The sequence below is a fragment of the Leptonychotes weddellii genome, chromosome 14 (assembly GCF_054177405.1).
Source record: "Leptonychotes weddellii isolate Sample4059 chromosome 14, ASM5417740v2, whole genome shotgun sequence".
Taxonomy (NCBI): domain Eukaryota; kingdom Metazoa; phylum Chordata; class Mammalia; order Carnivora; family Phocidae; genus Leptonychotes; species Leptonychotes weddellii.
Genome location: NC_138382.1, coordinates 78,532,121 through 78,552,423, shown reverse-complemented (window position 1 = coordinate 78,552,423; position 20,303 = coordinate 78,532,121). Strand labels below are relative to the sequence as shown.

The following is a 20,303-nucleotide window of genomic DNA, read 5'->3' as shown; positions in this document are numbered from 1 at the left end:
CCTCCCCCGCCCCACGTGGGCTGTGAGGGGGCCGGGCCAGCAGAGCTCCGCCCTCCCCCACCCCACGTGGGCTGTGAGGGGGCCGGGCCAGCAGAGCCCCTCCCTCCCCCGCCCCACGTGGGCTGCAAGGGGGGCCGGGCCAGCAGAGCTCCGCCCCCGCCCCACGTGGGCTGTGAGGGGGCTGGGCCAACAGAGACCCTCGGCAGGCCCTGGGGGTGCTGGTCAGCCTGTGCTTTGTGGCCTTTGAGGCGCAGCACCCATAGGAATTCAGGGTTTGATAAAGGCAGCATTCACGTTGGCTGGGAAAGAAAGGATTAGTCACTGAAATGGGCTGGGAGAGCGAAGACACCATCTGGGAAAGAGAAGCTAGACCCTGCCTTCCTCCTGCACCAAAATGCTTTCCAGATGGATCAAAGATGGGAACTTCGCAAATGAAACCATAGAGCTACCAGAAGAAATCGTGGGAGACTGGGTGTCACAACCTGGGGGTGGGGAGGCCGTTCCCAGTAGGACAGAAACCCCAGAAGTTAGAAAAGAAAAAAAAGTTTTACTCCACAAAAGTCAAAGAGTTTTTCTCAGGCCAAAGCAAAACCAAAAACAACCAACAAGCATAAAAAGAAAAGGAATATGAATATGGATCACAGAGAAGGGACTGATAAGCTGTAATATTTAAAACTCCTGTAAATCAGTAAGAAAAGGCCAGGAAGCCCCCCCCTCCCCCCGAAATGGACAAAAGACGTGCATTGTTCTTAGGAAACAAAATATAGATAGTTTTAAATGCATGAGAGGAGGCTTACTCCCTGGAAAGGAACACAGGTGAAAGCCCAGGGAGACACCCCCTCCCCCCACCTGGCCAGGTGAGAAAGACCGAACACCGACAACACGCATTGTTGCCTCCAGGCGGTGAGGGGCAGTGGGTGTTCTCCTAGGTAGCCCCTCGATGACAGGCAGAGGCAATCTCTCTCCGAATATGCAAACATTAAAATGCACGTGCTCTTGGACCTGGCCGCTCAGCCGGATCTTGGAATTTTCCCTAACGGAACGCACACACGTGTGTGCGGACACCTGTAGGGTTGGGCAGCACCGTCTGGAAGAGCAAATGATGGAAGTGACCCGGTCCCGTCATCAGAGCCATCCGGATAAGAATGTTCTGCAGCAACTAAGAGAAAGGGGCTTTCTTGGCTTTGCGTTTCCTGAAAGGGATTGGTCTCCCGGATACGTTAATAAAGGGAAGCAGGTGAAGAATGCTTGCCGTGGTGTGAGCCCATCTCTATGAAAAGGAAAATCACACACATCTCGGCTTGTGTACGCGTAGGTGATAAGGATGCCCACACGAGCGTTGGGACTGGTGGTGTTTGCCGGAGTGGGCAGCTGGGTGCGCGGCATCCTGTGAGGTGGGCGACCGGCGGGCTTGCAGGAGCACATGGGTGGCTGCGAGGTGGGCAGGTGTGTCGCTGACCGAGAGGTGCGACAGGGAGGTGCGGGCTGGCTGCTCGGGGAGCCTCGGGCCTTTCCTGCTGGCAGGCAGCTGCTTTGGGCTGGAATGCCTTAGTCAATGAAAAAAGTCTGTGGTTAAAAAAAAAGGAAAGGAACAAGCTATTCAGGAAGGGACTGAGCAGACGACTGTGCATATAATAGTGATCTTCTGACGGTAGGCACACGTACTCACAGAGCCGAAGTTGTCCTCCATGACCCCCATCCATGCGTTGTGCAGGTGGGGAAACTGAGGCTGGTCCATACTTCACTAGAGTCACACAGCAAGTTGGGGGCAGAGTCCATAGACGTTGTCGGTTTTAACCCTCTGAGGGAGATGCTGATGATGCATTCATTTGGTAAACACGAAGGAATTGCCCAGCGCGGCGCAGCTGAGCACGGGGTCTGGGATTCAGCCGGCCCTGTGGCTTCCCCAGCCTGGCACACCACGGTGGGTGGCGCCTCGCCTGTCGTATGCCCACCTGGGGGCTGAAGGCTCGCGCGTCGTACCTTCTGCACAGGTGGCAGCGCTCAAGCTGTGAATGGCACCTGCCCCCAGACCATCCTGCAGACGCGGGTCGGGGGGCCCCTCACGGGCCAGTAGGAAAAAACCAGAGGGCCGTGGACATGACAGCTTTGACATGGGAAGGGTTCTGTGCGATCGTGTTGGAGCTCAGCATGTGGTGGTGTGCTGGTGGGTGTGGCCCTTGGCCTCCGACCCCGTGAGCCCCGTCCTGGCTGGGTGGTCGCTCACTGCATCATCTCCCCGCGCTCCCAGGCCAGGGCAGGGCACAGTCTTTCCGAGGCTGTCCAGCAACAGAGCCACCTGCTGTCACTAGGTTTGCCCCTTTCCACATTGCAAGTCACAAGGGTCCTTGGAGTCTCGCTTGCCAGCTCTCTGCTCACCCACCTCCTGGAAAGCCAGCCTGGGCATGATGCTTTGAGGGTCCCTCCCCTGGTGAGTCAGGTGTCAGATGACACCAGGGAGTCCTCTGCCCTAGAAAAGCTGACGTCCCCGCTTGTGCCCTCGGGCCCTTCATGTCTTGTTTCTACAAGATCGCTGCTGGGAGGTAAATCTTGGCCCCCAAACCTCAGCCACTATTATTCTCACAGGGGGGTTGGTCTGTCCTGGTGGAGCACGGCACTGTCGGGGGAAGGAGCTGAGGTCCCCCCTTGTTTACTCGTCTGAGAGTGTTATGGGCGTGCCAGGCACGTGGGCTCTTCATGGCTCCAAATGCCCGACACTAAAGCATGGATGAGCTCCCTGCCCCTGAGCCCCACATCCTGGACCGTCACGGGAGTGTGTGATAGGTCTGTTGGTTGAACCATGGGAGAGTGCCATGTTGTGGGCCAAAATGGTCCAGCAGCCATTTCGCATGGTGTAATCTGGTACTCCAAGAGTGAGAACAGAGGAGGGCCACCGGTCCAGCATGGGGGCCTAAGGACGCCTTTCTAGAGGTGACAATGTCTAAATTGAGGTCTGTGAGATGAGTGGGGATTCACCAGGAGTGGTGGTTGGGGCAACAGGAGGATTCCAACTACAGGGAAACAGGATGTGCAATCCCTTGATGCTGTGTGACCTTGGTCTTTGAATTTGGGGTCTGGCATGACTGGAGAATAGCATGAACAGAGTGGCAGAAGAGGGAGTGTCAAGAGATGAAGCTTTGGTGCCTATAATTCAGTTTACATAGGCAAAGGTGTATTGCTGTCTTTATCCACCCATTCATCCATCTGCACATCCACCCACCCAGTGTACCCACACACCCATCCATCCACCTACTCATCCATGCCATTAACCCACCCACTCATCCCCCTATCCATCCAGACCCTAAACCCATTCCACCATTCACCCATCCATCCAGACCATCAACATTCCGCCACCCACCCATCCATCCAGACCCTAAACCCATTCCACCACTCACTCATCCATCCAGAACATCAACCCATTCCTCCACCCACCCACCCATCCAGACCATCAACCCATTCCACCACCTACCCACCCATCCAGATCATCAATCTATTCTACCACCCACCCACCCATCCAGACCCTAAACCGATTCTTCCACCCACCCATCCATTCAGACCATCAACCCATTCCACCACCCACCCACCCACCCAGACCATCAACCCATTCCACCACCCACCCACCTATCCAGATCATCAAACCATTCCACCCCCCACCCACCCATCCAGACCCTAAACCCATTCCACCACCCACACATCCATCCAGACCATCAACCCATTCCATCACTCAACCCATCCATCCAGACCATCAACCCATTCCTCCACCCACCCCTCCATCCAGGCTATCAACCATTCCACCACCTACCCACCCATCCAGACCACAAATCCGTCTATCCACCCACTGATCCAGGCCATGAATCCACCCCCCACCCCCATCCCTTCTTCCATCATGATGTTGGGCTGCCCCCTCCACCACACCATGTTCCACTTTAGTGTCAGGGTGGTATGACCCTGCAGACTTCCACACTCACACTGGGGCTCCTTGAGGGGGAGGAAAGGCTGACTCACTTCAGCTTCTGAGTGCTTACTTAGCAAAGGACCAGGCACAACCAGATTCTCAGGCTGTGTGTGTTGGCTTGAATTGAGAGACAGGATATTTGCGGCTGCAGCCGCGGCACACGGTGCGGCCAGGATAATAATGAGGTGCTGACCGTGCCTCAGGAGTTCACCGAGGAGGGGGGCCCATGGCCTAGCCCCTGGTCTAGCTGGGGAAGTGGGAGGTAAACAGGCTCTCAGCAGAGACGGGACAAGGATGGGGAAAGCCGTGTGGCTGATGATAAAATGTCAGAGAAACGCTGTCTAGGGAACAGGGAGGTAGAGAGTCCATGTTTCAGGATGTTTGTAGATTCAGAAATTCTACTAATTTCCCAAATACCTTTGTTAACTTTTCTTGACTATAAAAGTAAAGCATACTTACCACAGCAAATTTGGGAAATATAAAACTGCCTTTTTCTTTTCTAGTCTGTCTTAGTCTGTTCAGGCTGCTATAATAAAATACCACAGACTGGGTGGCTTATAACCCACAGAAGTTTAGTTCTCATGGTTCTGGATCCTGGGAAGTCCAAGGTCAAGAGCCAGCATGGTTGGGGGAGGATGCTTCTTCCGGTTCATAGCCTTTGCCTTCTTGCTGTGTCCTCATGCAGTGGAAGGGGCGAGGGTGCTCTCTGGAGCCACCATAGGAATTTGGTGGGACACAAGCATTTAGTAGCACTGCCCTCACGCTTTCCCCTTTCCCTGGCTGAGCGCAGGTAGAAACAGCTTTGCACCCGCCTTGGTCACAGACACTTCCCATGTCATTACTAACTGTAAATATCCCCATGGCCACTGGTCATTCACTGTATGCTTGCACTGGAGTTTACCTCTCTGCTCCCCTTGAGTTGGACTTGTCTTGTTTCCAATTGTTTGCTGTTATAAATAACACCTGGATGAACATCTTTCTGGTAAATCCTTTCTGCCTCTCATTATTTCCTCGGGGTGGATTCCTAGACGCTGACTCACGGCATCAGAACACAGGAATGTTTTAAAGCCCTTTTATTGCAGATGTCATTCCAGCCAACAGCGGATGCTTGTTGCTGGAGCTACTGTGCCCTGGGCAGCATTATCCCCAGGTACCAACCCCAGGTGGGCCCGTGTAATAGAGCGGGGCTGCCTGCCCTCCGGGAACCGGTCACTGTCCCCCTTGTGCTTCTGGGGGGCAGCGGGGCGCTGTCATGTAAGGTCCGGGACTTGGCTGGGCTGCCTAGGTCTTTAGGGTTTGGGTTTCCTCATCTGGAGAACAGAGCAGTACTTCCTACCCCACAGCGTTGCCCTCAGAAGTGGGTTATTAATAACACTTATGACTCACGTGCATCCAGAGCTTGAGATGTTTCCTCCTACTTAGAAGACATAAGGGAATCTTCTGGGACCAAATGGACAATCAGTAGATGCTCACTGTGTCCCCTGTGCTCCCCTTCCTCTCTCTGGCGTTCTGTGCGTTTGCTGAGTCCCTGCTGTGGCCCGCTGAGGAGATGATGATATCAGGCCCTGCTGATTGTAGGGTTTCCGGGTTCCCTCCCCACCAGTCCGTCACATGGAATGAGTGTGCACTGGAGCCCCGGTGAGGGGGGCGGGCTGGAGCTGGTGTCTGGGGTGCCACAGGGGTGGGTGGGAAAGTGGGCTAGCCTGGGCAGGGACAGGCTGAGGGGTGAAGGGAAGGGCCCGCTTTCATTTGGGCAGTATCCTCGCTGGATTCTTGCGGATGAACCATCCAGTAGTGAAAGTGGGTTCTGCACAGCCCTGTCCACTCTTGTATTTTGCCAGTGTCTGGGGCTGCAGACTGAGCCTGTGGGCATGGAATCTGCGGTGGTGGGGGCAGGGTTTGGAACTCCACTTCATCAACCCTCCCAGGGAGTTCAGCAGGACTGGTGGTGTAGACTCAGGGGCAATGGCTGTGCAGGCCCGTTCTGAGTTCTGCCACCAGTTCATGATGCCTCCTTCAGGGGATCTGAGCGGTTTTGCACAGTTCTGTGCTCATTTTGTGTCCATGTGGCTGGTTTTGAGTCATAGTTAGAGTGTTCTGAAGACTTGCTTGGGCTCTAGTGATTGAAAAATGCCTTCTGGTCCTGGGCGAAGTGACATAACATATTTCTCCAAAGGTCAGAGTGACCCAGTGCAATATTCTTTTACTTGGATCACGTAATTGAATAACATAATTTCAGCGCCGGAGACCTAGAACCAACAAAACGGCACCAGGATCCTTCCGTGGCTGTGCTCTGGAAGCTGTTCCATCTGGGCCTTGTGAGGACCATTCAGGCGGGTATGCAGGCCTTGATTGGACAGACGCTGGCTTTAATTTGTAACAGGAAATATTCATCTTAACTTCACTTATCACATTGTTTGCTTTGTGACATAATAGGTGTGACACCATCTCCAAGGACTAATTTTCCTCTGTTTCTAAAGTTGTCTCTTCCAACGAGAATTTCAAGACAGACACCAACCAGTGTCAGTGCTGGAAGACCAGTGAGTCAGCAGACACATTTGCCTTTTGTCCACATTTCAGTCCGGAAGGGCAGGGGTGAGCTGGACTCAGGCCTTACCAAGGGGGGCCCTGTGAGGATGTGTGGTGTGGGGTGGCCCACTCCAAGTGTCAGACTTGGGAGATGTCACATCTCTGGGAAGTGCAAACACAGTTTTGTTTAATGAAGTTAAAAATTGCCCACCATCAAGGCAATGGTGAAAAGATCTGTGACAGTCCTGCAGGTTTAGTTTTAGGTGGACATGGGGAGAGGACAATTATTTAATCATAATGCCATTTCCTGTGGGACACTAATTGGCATTTATTATTCCATTGATTTGTTATAAAAGCAATACCCACCCTAATCATAGAAATGTGAAAAGCTACTAAACAGTATAAAGAGGAAAATAAAAATGAACCATAATCCCTTCCTTGTTTACACCATGATCCTGGTGATGGTTTCTATTCATGCAGCCAAATAAATTACCAATTGAACATTTTGATGTATTTATTTTCCAGTATTTGTTCCATGCCTGCATTTACAAAATTGGGACTGCAGGCCACTTTGTAATAATTTTCAACTTAAAATATGCATAAATCTCAGTAAATGAGGAGTAAACGGGAATTCCCTCCACCTGATAAAAGACATTGATGTAAAATCTATATACTGAATTCTCTCCCCGCCTGGGGTAAGGACAAGGCGAGGACATCTGCTTCCACCATGCCTATTCAACATTGTGTGGTGATCCTAGACAGTGCAATAAGGCAAGAAAAGGAAATACAAGGCATGTATTTGGGAAGGGAGAAGTGAAATTGTCTTTACTTGCAGACCACATGATTGTTGACACATTAAAAATTCTAAAGACTTTACAGAAGAATCTTCCAGAAGTAATAAGTAAATTTAGTGTCACAGGAGCCAAAGTCAATACAAAAAGTCACTTAGTATGTCTAGAGCGTAGAGATGAACAGTTGGACATAGAAATTTAAGCAGCCACTATATGGGGCAACCAAATATGAAACACTTAGAGATATATTTGACAAGATAATTGTGCACTGGAAATTGTAATACATTGCTTAGAGGTATTAAAGAAGGTAGGAAGAGTTGGAGAGGTATACCATGCTCATGGACAAGAAGATTAATATTGTGAAGGTATCATTTTCCCCCAAAACTGATCTACAGATTCAGTGCAATGCCAGTTAAAATCCCAGTAGGCATTTTAGAAAAGTAGACATGGACAAGATGATCCTGAAATGTATATGGAAAGGCAAAGGACTTAAAGTAACAAAAAGAATTTTGAAAAAGAAGAATTTAGAGGACTCCTCTTATGTGACTGTAGGACTTACTATAAAACTCTCATGATCAAAGCATTCTGGTGTTGACATAAAGATAGACATGCAGAGAAAGGAAACAGAAGAGAGTCTATAAATGGCCTCACTCCTATATGATTTTTGACAATGGTGCTAAGAAATTTCAGTGGTGAGAGGGTAGTCTTTATGGACAGATGGTGCTGGAACAATTAGACATCCATTTGCAAAAAAAAATAAACCTGGACCGTTTACTTCAAATCATACATAAAAATTAGGATGGATCATAGATGCAAGTGTAAGCTTTAAAACTATAAAGAATACAACAAGAAAGAAGACCCTTTTTAAAAAATCTTGAGTTAGGCAAAGATTTCTCAGAAAGTACACAAAAAGTATGAACCATAAAAAAAATTTGACACATTGGACTTGATCTAATTAAAAGCTTCTGCTCTTCAAAAGACACTGTTAAGAAAATGGGAAGGTAAGCCACAGATTGGAGTAAAATGTTTGCAAAACACATATGTGATAAACACATCTAGAAGAGATAAAGGAATGTTATATAACTCAACAGTGAAAAGATAAATGACCCAATTTAAAGCTGGGCAGAAGAGTCAAACAGACAGTTCATCAAGAAAGATGTATGAATGGTGCATTTGCATATGGGAAGATGCTTCACAGCTGCAGTCAACGGGGAAATGCAAATGAAAACCACAAGCAGGTACCAGGGCACACACAAAAGCATTGGCCAGGATGTGGAGAAACTGTCGTACAGTATCGAGGGGAATGCAAGCTGGTGCAGCCACTTGGGAGGACAGTTTGGCAGGTTTTGATAAAGTCAATCATACTTACCAGAGGACGCAGCAATTCCACTCCTACACGTTTACCCAAGAGACATGAAAACCTATGTCTGTGGAAAGACATACGTGTGAATGTTCACATGCTGCTTTATTACCCCACACTGGTAACAACACAAGTGCCCATCAGTGTGGAGATGGTGAAGCAAATTGTGGTTGACCCATGCAGTGGAGTCCTTCACAGCAATAGAGTGGGCACATGAACTATGCGGGTACAGGAGGGTTATGTTAAGTGGAAGACACAGACACAAAAGACCATATGTGATATGATTCTATTCGCATGGCATTCAAGAAAAGGCAAAACTATAGAAAAAAAGATGAGAAAATAGATGCCAGAGGCCGGGGGTGGAAGAGGGACACAAGGGGCTTTTTGAGGTGATGGAAATGTTTTCTATTGTGACGGTGGTGGGTGGTCAGAAGACCACACATCAGTCAGACTCCTGGGCTGTATACTTAAAAAGAATGAGTTTTAAAGAACGAATTTTACTGCATGCAAATTATACCTCCAAAACCCTAACTTAAACAAAAAAAATGGGGCATCTGGGTGGCTCAGTGGGTTAAGCGTCTTCCTTTGGCTCAGATCATGATCCCAGGGTTCTGGGGATTGGGCCCCGGATTGGGCTCCTTCCTCAGTGGGAAGCCTGCTTCTCCCTCTCCCTCTGACCCTTCCCCTGCTAATGCTCTCTCTCTCAAGTAAATAAATAAAATCTTAAAAAAAAAATAAACAAAAAGAAAACCTGGGAGCATTTCCCCAGATGATTGAATATCCCTTTATTACTGGTATTAGTGATCACTTAATTAAATGTTAGTAACATTAGTTAACATTAATATAACAATAAATTAATGAGTGTATGATATTCTGGTATTCAGATGTACAATAATATGTTTGATTGCCCCCCACCCCCACCCCGGGTGGAACATTTACTTTCTTTCAACGTTTCTGGTTTTGCACGTGACTTTGTGGCGAGGGTCTTTAAATTTTTATACTTTTGCATCACTTGGTGTTGGAGGTAAATTCCCACTGGGCAGAGGGAGTGAACGCAAATGTGACAGTGTCACCCTGTCTCCTAGAAGGTGTCCGTTTGGGCTCCCATCTGTACTGAATGAGAATTTGCGTCCTTGCCAAAATGTAGTACTTTAAAAAAAAAGTTTGCCAGTTTGATGGGTGACAAAAGAATCTTGCTTTAATTTGGGTTTATTTAGTGACTAGTGACATCGAACATGATTTATTTGTTGGTTTTCCTCCTTTTTCGCTGCAAGAGTTTCATAGGCATCTATCAGGAGTATTGCTGTCGTAAATCTCAGCCCCTATTTGTTGCTGGCTTCTTGTGATTATCCTTTGCTGCCTTACAACCACCCAGAACTTACTGTCTTAATAACAGTCCTCTGCTCTAGCAATCCTAGTAGGCTCGGGAGGCTGTGAGTGGGGCCGGTGGACAGGGACCCGGTGTCTGCCCCCCGATGTCTGGTTGAGCTGCTCCACTGGGGCTGGCTGGGGACCTGTGTTCCCTTCACCTGGGCCCCTCGAGGGGCTGCTTGGGCTTCCTCACAGCATGGAGTCTTGTTCCCAGAAAGACTATTCCAAGCTGCTTCAAGCTGGGACCTCCACTGCCCCCACTGGTCATGTGGTCACAGAACTCCCCTATTCAAGGGAGGGACATACACACCACCGCTTAATGGGCACTTGTGTTAAACAATCTGTGGCCATTTTAAAACTGCCACACTTAAAAAATGTGTTTTGGTATTTTGTTGTGGTTGTTAATACAAGTATGCAGGTTTTGTGTGGCTATATATACTTAGAGCATTTTTCGGAAGTGGAAGTGTATAGGGAGATGAGCAGACATCCCCCTTCACCTTCTACCAGGGCTCGGCCCCTGCCCAGATGGAAGCCCTTCACTCTTTGGTGGGTATTGTTCTGAGCCTTTCTGTGTGTGCATTTACATGACATGGTTTCAGGTTACAGAGACAACTTTTATTTATTTTAACATGAAAGGGATGGCGCTCTGTGAATATTTTTGTGATTTGCTCTTTTCACATGTCTTGGCTGTCTGCCCCAGGTCAAGCCAATGAGATCAGCCCCTTCCTGTCCAGTCTCTGCAGAGGATTTCATACCCCACAGCCTGTTTGTTTAACCAGCTCCCGCCTGGTGGGCATTTACCTGGTTCCATTCTTTGCTGTTACAAATGACTCTGCCTTGGACGTCCTTACACCTTTGCAAGGTTTCTGAAGAATTCAGCCCTAATGGGGGGAATGGCAGGTCAATGTGTGTGTGCGTCCTAATTGGGATGCTGTGAAATTGTCTCCACAAAGAGTTTCCTCCCTCACTGGATTTATCTAGAGTCCTCAAAACACACATTTCCTTCACTTGTACATTGGTTAGTTCTGTTTAATGGCTGGCTGGTTGGTTGATTGGTTGGCTGGCTGGTTGGTGATTGGTTGGTTGACTGGTTGGTTGGTTGGTTGGCTGGCTGGTTGGTTGGCTGGCTGGCTGGCTGGTTGGTTGGCTGGTTGGTTGGGTGGTGATTGGTTGGTTGGTTGGTTGGCTGGTTGGTTGGTTGGCTGGCTGGTTGGTTGGTTGGTTGGTTGGCTGGTGGACTGGTTGGTTGGCTGGTTGGCTGGTTGGTTGGTTGGTTGGCTGGTTGACTAGTTGGTTGGCTGGTTGGTTGGCTGGCTGGCTGGTTGATTGGTTGGCTGGTTGGTTGGTTGGTTGGCTGTTGGTTGGTTGGTTGGTTGGCTGGCTGGTTGGTTGATTGGTTGGCTGTTGGTTGGCTGGCTGGTTGATTGGCTGGCTGGCTGGCTGGTTGGTTGGTTGGCTGGTTGACTGGTTGATTGGCTGGTTGGTTGGTTGGCTGGTTGGTTTGTTGGTTGGTTGGTTGGCTGGTTGACTGGTTGGTTGACTGGTTGGCTGGCTGGCTGGCTGGTTGGTTAGTTGTCTGGCTGGCTGGTTGGTTCGTTGGTTGGCTGGCTGGTTGGTTAGTTGGTTGGCTGGTTCATCCATTCACTGTACTATGTATCCACTCTGGGCTAAGCTCTCTCCTCTCACTGTGATTATGGGTGACACCCTTCTCTCAAGGAACTCACAGTCCAGGATATGGTAGGTCCCTTGGGGCATCTCCTGCTAGTCCAGTGGTGGGAGGGCATGGTGTGCAGGCTGTGGTGTGGTGCTGGGGTGTCACAGTTTATGGTGGGGCCTCTTGCTCTCCTTGAGCTTCATTAAGCAAAGGGGTCTCTTACGGATGCCACTTTGACTTGTCATAATAACTCTTTACGGAGGGAAGGAGCCTGAGAATCCCGTGTTATTGGTCTACTAACTTTGGCTACCACTCATGGCTTCCTAGGAGAGGCAGGTCCTGTTATTATACCCCCTTTATAGCAGGGAAACTGAGGCTCAGTGTGGTGGAGCTGCTGTGGGTTTTGAGGTGTGCTAGTACCTGATTCCATGGTATGTCAGTTTATTTAGTTCTGAGTCCTAAAGACAACCACTCCCCCCACACACACACATGCAGGAAGCGTGTGCACCTCTAGGGTGGGGGGGCCAGTGGTCTGGAAATGCTCAGGCCAGTGCAGCCAAGGCCTTGCCCGGACTCTGGAATGTTGGGAGGGTTAGTGCAGAAATGATGCAGACCTTCCACATGTGCTTGATTCCCAGTAGACCCCAGAGAATATTGCTGCATGAATGAGGCCCCGTAGCACCCCAGTGACTGGTACTACTCATCCATTTCACGAAGCCGTTTGTGTGTCTGATCTGGGGCTGGTGCAGTTCTGGCCCATGCCCGCCTGCCCTTCTCTGCACACACCCTGAGCACTCCCTGGGTGCTGGGCCTGGGCGAGGCCGTGGATGCAGGGGCCCCCCTGCCAGTGTGACCCCAGCTGTCCTGATGGCAGCCAGCCCACCCTCTGGGCCTCCTGGAAGCAGGTGGGCTGAGCCTGTCCCTGCAAACAGCCAACCCCAGCCGGGTGGAATCTGGCGCTTGGTGCCATCCCCACCCCTCTCCTCCAGAACAAGGAGATAAATTACCTCCGAGGAAACTAAGATTCATCATCTGGTTCTCCATCACGCCTGGGGGCTCCGCTCCTGGACTGGCTCCTGCTGGCAATGCCCGTGCCCGCACGGCCCGGGCCACCTCCTCTAGCCTGCGCCATCTTTGCAGCAGGCCGCAGGACCCCTATCCCTGCTCTGTTCCCTCCTCCTAGGCTGGTGGGAAGATGCCTCCTGTTCCTTGGTTGTGACATTTGCTTCCACTCCTCAGGGTGCTGGAGTCTTAGTATGGTCTTTGGCAAGGTAGGAACCGAGCCTGCTCCGTGAGGCCTGGCTGTGCCCTGATGGACGTCCCCGTGCTGCCCTGCTGGGTGGGTGGATTACCTCCTCGTGTGGCCCCAGACAAACCTGAGGGGCTTCTTCTGCTCCCACAGGACCGCCGCCCTCCTGTCCACTCCTCCTGCAGGACTCCCTCCCATGTGCTCTGCCTCGCCAGCCATTCCTCATGCGAGGCCTTGCCGGTAGTGGGACTTCTTCCCAGTGATGTGTGTGTGTGTATTGAGGTCCCCTTCTCATCTGGAGGGTCACGAGGCTGGACTGTGTGTAGGTGCCCTCGGCCGAGGTTGTGGCACATACATATGTTTGAGCCCCGGGAGGGCACCTGGCCAGCATTCGGCCACAGTGTGGGGTGATGTGGAGATGCCAGGTGTCCAGAGGTGGAAGACGAAGGTCCCAGCCTAGGGAGCGAGTTTCAGACCAGTCCCACCTCTCATGGTGCAGACCAGGAGAATTACCTCCCGACTGTGGCCCTCCTTAGGAATATTGTGCTCCTGTGGGCACACAGTGGGTGCCCAGGGCCTCAGCTGCCTCATCCCCAGAGTATGTAAGCTCATGGTGGGTGCTCGGGGCCTCAGCTGCACCCTCCCCAGGGTATATAGGCACACAGTGGGTGCTCAGGGCCTCAGCTGACCCCCTCCCCAGGGTATGTAAGTGCACAGTGGGCACTCAGGGCCTCAGCTGACCCCCTCCCCAGGTCATGGAGGCGCATGGTGGGTGCTCAGGGCCTCAGCTGGCCCTCTCCCCAGGGTATGTAGGCACACAGTGGGCACCAGGGCCTCAGCTGACCCCCTTCCCAGGTCATGGAGGCGCATAGTGGGTGCTCAGGCCCATACTGCTCCCCTATCTCCCCTCCCACCAGGTTCACTGCACTGGCTTGGAGCCCCAGTGTGTCATCTGTTGGGAGGCCCTTTGGGGAAGGGGTATTAGCTGGGGCCCGCTCAGTGAGGCTGAACCTCCCTCTCCACCTGCTGCTCTCCTGTGGCTTGCAGAGCCTGTGCCTCCTGGCAGCTATCATCTCCTCACCGATTCCCCATTTCCTGGGCATTGCTGGGCAGCTGGATGCCCGTGATGACAGCTCAGTGTTGCCCCTCCAGGGTGACAAGTGCAGCGGAATGGAATGCCATGGGCATTTGCTGGGAGGAAAAGGCCAGCCAGGCCCCTGTGAAGGAGCTGATGGCCCCTGGGGCTTTTCCCAAGGCTGAGCTGTGGCCTGGGGGGCTTCTGGGCCCCAGGAGGATGGAAAAGGGATAGGGTGGCCAGCGTTTCCCAGCAGCCGGGCGGGTGGGGTGTGTGGGCTGAGGGCATCCTGCTTATAAGCCAGAACTCAGGGGTTGGCGTGTGCACCGACTGAGTGAGGCCAGGCTGGGGGGCGTCCTGCAATTGGCCCTGACCTGCTGATGGGCTCTGTGACAGGCTCGAGGTCACCTCTGTTCCTCGCTGTCTGGAATACCTTCAGGCTTTCAGTTCTGATCAGCTCTTATTTCATCCTTCCCGTCGTCGTGATGACCCTTCACCCTCAAAATGCCTCCATGAAGGTGCAGTGAGGAGCAGGCTCGGGCCACCCTTCGCCATCTCCAGGCTCCCGTGTGGGCTCACGGAAGGAGCACTCCCGGGGAGCATGTCCTGCTCCCCACCGTCCCTGCCCTCCTCCCCGCACACTGTGGGGGTGGGTGTGGGGGGTGTGGGGAGGTGCTTGGCATTGTTCAGCAGTCCCATCTCAGGCTGATGATGCCCCAGGCCCACGCCCGCCCCCCATCCCAGTGCTGGTCACTCCTCACTGTGTCCCTTCCCTTTCACAGATGGTGGCAGGGAGGCTCTGGGTTGGAGCCCACTTTCCCCCGGGCCACGGGGCTGGTGGCTGGGGGAGCTGGGACCAGAACCACGTCTGCCAAACCCTAATCCCAGGGCCTTTGGAGGCCCCCGGGGAGGCGGCATTAGGTGGACCTGTCCTGGCTGTCTGTCTAGTCCAGGAGACAGATGCTGCACAAATGATTTGCACAAACAGTCATGCACAACAAAGCTGCCTCCTTCAGCAGAAAATATCCCCTAGGAGGCCGTGTCAGTGGGCCCTGAGCTCTGCCTTAGAAACTGAGAAACAGGCCAGAAGTAACTGATGAGCACGGTGATGTTGAGCATTGTGAGACCCGTGCTAGGCTCGTCCCCGTGGGAGACAGAGACTGACAGGTGGTCAGGGATGTTGTAGGGAAGGCTGGTGGAGTCCCAGCTGGAGGGGTGGGGACAGCAAGCCCCAGCCGGCTGCGAGCTCCCTGCCAGGCAGGCCCTCGTGTCCCTTCCTGCATGGGATGCTCCATGGCTCACAGGGCAGGGCGGGTAGAGCCAGGCTCGAATCCAGCCCCCTCTAGCCACAAAAGTGCCTGAGTGGGGCCTAGGGGTGCTGAGGCCATGTTGGGGGGGTCCCTGGGGGCTTAAGCAGGGTGGTCATGCTGTGCACTGCACAAGCCCGGGACTCTGTTCTCAGAGACCATGATGGAGTGGTCCGTGCAATGCCGTGGCCTTGGTGGGGCGGCAGCCAGTGAGAACTGGGCCTCTCGGGCAGGACCGGGCCCTGATGTTGGCAGAGGAGTCAGTTCTCGGTGATGGGAGCCACTGAAGGGTGTTCCGGGACCGGTGTTCCCAGCGCGGCAGCGAGCCTGGCTTGCCCCGAGGTGACAGCCCTGGGGTGGGGGAGGGGAAGCACTTGGAGACGGCCTGTCCCAGGCCCTCAGCACATTGGCCACCCCCTGCCCTTCTGCTTTGTTCCCATAGTTTGGTCACTGAAGAGGAATTTCAGTCGTGGCCTCCAAAGGCCTGTTTGCTTTTTCAACCTTCTGGGTTGGCCTCCTTGATGGGGCCACGGAGCGCTGGTGGGAGGGCCTCAGCCCTGGGCCACAGGGGCCTCTGCCCACCCCCTTGCCGGTGTGTCCTTTCTGGAAGCAGAGGAGGGAACTCGAGAGGACAGAGTGAGGGCAGGTGTGTTTCCCCGGGTAGCCGCGTGGTGCTCCGCCCACATGGAACCGGGGCAGCCCTCGGTGGCAGGTGCCGGGAGCATCCCCTGAGCGCCAGGACGGCGGGGTCCTCCTGAGGTCTGCAGCCCAGGAGAGCAGAGGGACGTGACACAGGGGTGTTACCTCTGCTCATGGAAGGACGCATCTACGAGGGCAGCAAGGTCACGGCACATGGGTCGGAGGTGAACGTGCTGTGCCCCGGGGACCCCGTCGTTAGCTCCGTTTGTCACCTGCCGTTTGTCAGGACTGGCATGGATCAGAAGCTGAGGGTGGCTGGGTCGTGGCCCCGCTATGCACCAGTCTGCCCTGCGATCCTGGGATGGTCACTCCCTTTCTCCACACCTGCTCACTTTCGAAATAAAGGGCCCTAGCCCCGTGTTGTTTATGGTCCCTTCTAGCTCTAAAATCAGACAGTTCTGAGGATTTCAAAAGTGGTTACTTAGAGAACTCTCATGTTTGCTTTTGGCGATGACGATGTTGAGTCTGAAGCATGCAGAACCGCCTCCTCCCCTCCCGCCCCCTCCTCTGGGCTCATCCCATTAGGTTCACCCGGCACCCTGCAGACACCTGGCGGGACTGGCCCTGGTCTCTGTCAAGGGGGCTTGCTGCTGGCAGTGTTGGGCTGTGGCCTTTGGAGGGTGAGCCATGGAGGCCTGGGGGTCCCTGCAGGGTGCGGGGCAGCAGCATTCCTGCTGGGTGCTGAGGATGCAGGCTTTGAGCCTCACACCTCCCAGCAGCCCTGTTGGAATCTGGGGTCTTGAGTCTTCTGAGCCTGTGTCACAGGAGGGCCATGGCCTTCCTGCCCCGGGAAGGCAGGGGTGCAGACAGGGGCTGTGCAGGTGACCACGGGATGGAGACAGACCAGCCCAGACCAGCACCTGTCCCCAGAGATCCCCAAGCCCAGGGGCTGTTGGAGCCCATCACCGTGGGGGACAGTGCTGATGGTCACCTGACGAGGTAAAGGTGCTGCGATGCCCCTGCTCATCCCGCCCCGGGCCTGGGCTCTGCTGGAAGCCTGTTACCTGGGAAGGGACCCAGGGTCCTGGAGATCTGGCAGGTGGACAGGACGGCACTGGTGAGGACTCCCTGATGGCAGAGCAGCTGTGGGTACTGCTCCGGCCTAGGGGCCCCAGGACTCGGGGGACGGAGGAAAAGGTCCCTGCCCGTGGCGGCTCTGGTCTTGAGTGGCCTGGTGGAATCCGAAGGCACGTTACGGTTCCAGGTCCGGAGAGCAGGTTCTGATAACCCACAACCCGGAGGCCACCGGAAGCCATCCTGTCGTCGGCGCGGAGGGACAGAGCCAGGGCTTCAGATGCAGTCTTTGCCCATAGCAAGTGTTTGGGAATACGTGGAGCTTGTTTAGGGAAGAGCAAAAAAATAAAATAAATAAAATAAAATAAAATAAGATATAAAAGGAGAGGACCTTGAGCCCAAGGCCGGCACACGTGCAGCAGCCTCGTGCAGAAGGTGGGGCCGTGTGCCGCCTCCTGGAGGCTCACTGGCTTGGTAGCCGTGTGACCCGCTGGTGGTCAGGCCACGAGGGCCCTGCGGTCGCCGATGGGGGCTGCTTTGGTGCCTCGTGTCCTCGGCCCCCTGTGGCGTGGAGTCCCGCCATCCCGGGTCTGGAGGGGCGCCGGGCAGCTGGCTCGCAGAGTGATTGTGGAACGTGCTTCTGGGGGTGGCAGAGGTCATCCTAGTGGGGTTGGTGGACACACTGCCCCCGGCCGTGTGCCCGCCAGTTGTAAAATGTGTCTCCGGTCCCTCTTCGTCCTGCTCTGGGCCATTCGCCCCTGCACCTGCTCGCCGGCAGATCAGTTGGTCGATCCCTGCTTCTGTATCCGAGGGTCACTGCTGTCACCCCTGCGTTTCTTTCCAGGGTCCTCGCGCTGCCTCGTGGGCACATGGCGCCAGTGCTAGGACCCTGCCTGCCCCCCAAGCCTTCCCGCTGCCGGCCAGGGTGTCCGCGGAGTGGTTTTCAGCCGTTCTCACGCTGAGAGGCGCCAAGTGCCCTGGTTTCCCAAGAAACCGCCTTTCGAAGAGGAGGCTCCTGTGTCAATGGAAGGGAAGTCCACGAAAGTCCTGTCCTGCCAGATGCCTCCCAGGCCCTTCCCACACCTTTTATAAAACTTAAAAATATTTTTTAGCTCTGGCACAGGGAGCCCCTGGCCGGCAGGAGGGGTGGCGTTGGGCCTGAATGGCCTGGTGGCCTTTTCAACTTGTTTAGCAGAGACCTATAAACATGTCCCTGAGGCTTCTGGAAAACAGCTGTCTCCCATCAGCAATCGAGAAAACAGGTTTGCAAGCTGCCCATCTGGGAAGAGCATCACCAGCTAGTGGGATGCGAGCCCAAGAAACCCCAGCTGGGATCTTTGATCCCTCCCCTGGCCACTGCCCGCCTTGGAACTGAGTCTCAGAGATGAGCCAGAGCTTGGGGCCGTGTCACTGTGACAGGTGAGCTGGCGGCTGGCATGGCCCGTCTCTTCCCACGGCCCGAGTCCAGGCCTGGCCTCTGCCGGCACCTGTGTCTGATGTCAGGTGGACGGGCATCTGGCGAGGGCTGCGGGGGACCCCGTAGGAGGGGTCACCGGTGCCGAGTGCTTTGGAGGAGGGGCTGACTACCCTGTGTGGCGGCCGGGCCTTGGGTAGGAGCCGAGAGCCACCTTGGAAAATCACAGAGGCCACAAGAGGCCATGATTCTGTCCATGAGTGGAGGTCAGTCTGGACCGGGAGTGTCCTGGGTCCCCACGCTGTCCCTTCCTTAAGGGTTTCTGCAGCACAGCTGAGTTGTAGAAATGACAGTGCTGGGGGCAGAACTCTGGGATCTGGGTAGCATGGTGTTCTCAGGGCCTGGCCCAGGCTCCTGTCCCCCCCATCCCAGCGAGTCATGGTGTGGCGAGGGTGGTCCCGATGGTGCCATCTGCACCTGCCAGGGCACTGTCCACGGCCCTGAATGCCACGGCCCGGCCCTGCTCCAGGCCTGCCCTCCTGGGCGACGGGCCTCTGTCAGGGCCTTGCTGGATGAGCAGGGAGGGGGCACAGGCTTCAGGGTCCCCACGTGCCCCCCATGGTCATGCTGAGCTCCGGGCGCAGCAGCTGGCTGCAGGATTCCTGGGACTGGAGAAGGGGAAACCGATGCTGGTGGTGGGGGGGCTCCTTTCTCACCTCCAGATCCTCCACGCTTGTTAGCAATGTGGGACTTCCCTCTCGAGTGAGTCTCAGGCATGTAGTCAGCCCTCTGGGGAGGGAGGCCGGTGAGCCGGTGGGCTGAAGAGCCTGCTGTCAGCCTCTCTGTCACCCCCGCAGTGGGTGCTGGTTTTACAGTAGCAGGTGGTAGAGTCTCACCCGAGTTGCCCTAAATATAAGGACAAACTTACTGGCTAATGTAGATGCATCTTCTTCAGGCATGGCTTGATCCAGGGGCTCAAGCAGTGTGGCAGGAGTCTGTCTCTCCCTCCCAGGAGAGGGCCGCCTGCAGCTCCCAATTCATAGTCCATGTGTGGGGCCAGCAGAGCACAGAGGATTCTTCTTTCCCAAAGAAAAGACCCAGGATGGAGCTTTGTCAGGCCACCTGGGGTCCACCTGGGGAACCAACCACCTGGGACAGGGAGGTGCTGTGCCCTGATTGGCCCAGTGGGGCTCACGTGCCCAGCGGTGGGGGCGGGGCCAGTCCCCACTCCCAGCCCCAGCCCCACCCCCACCCTGCAGGCAGGTGGGTGCTGGACACTGGGATCCCCGAAACCCCAGGGTGGCACCTGCTGCTCGCATGGCCTGACACTCTGACTCCAAGTTGGAGTTTATTTTCTCTGCCGGGACCAGTGGGGCCTCTTGTTTGTAGTAATGGGAGCTTTCCCCATGAAATCACCTGTTTGGGGCAGGTGTGTGGATCCCAGGCGTGTGGTCCTCAGAGCCTGGAGGTCCCCACTCTTCCCGATGTGAAGGAGGAGGCATGGGCACGGGGAAGCCGACTCTTGCTGACGAAAGTGCCCTGGCTTCCATGAGAATGCCCTCAGGCCCTGCTGCCCTTCTCTGAGGAGCCCCCGATGGAGGGTCTGGAACTTTCTGGAAGGGATGCACTGATCTGCTCCTCCCTTGTCCTTGGTTCTGCACTGTTTTACCTGGTAGGCAGAGGTCTTCTGGGGGAAATGGAAACTGGCTCTTGCTGTAAACAGTGATGGGGAAATCACATTTTCATCGGGTGACTATGGGGGATAAAATGCGCCAACGGTCTCTGCGGTTCTCGTCTTGGTCACACGGGATGTGCCGACCCCAGAGCCGCACGGCAGAACCCACAAGCTGCCAGTGTCCCGCTCCGGAAGACCTCCCTCCCTCTG

The 20,303-nt window shown here is 54.3% G+C and overlaps 1 protein-coding gene across 1 annotated transcript in view; it reads right to left on the bottom strand.

Moving 5' to 3' along the window:
- The window catches only part of COL5A1 (collagen type V alpha 1 chain), a 150,733-nt gene that overhangs the window by 114,406 nt on the left and 16,024 nt on the right, over nt 1-20,303 (bottom strand). The window lies entirely within an intron of this gene.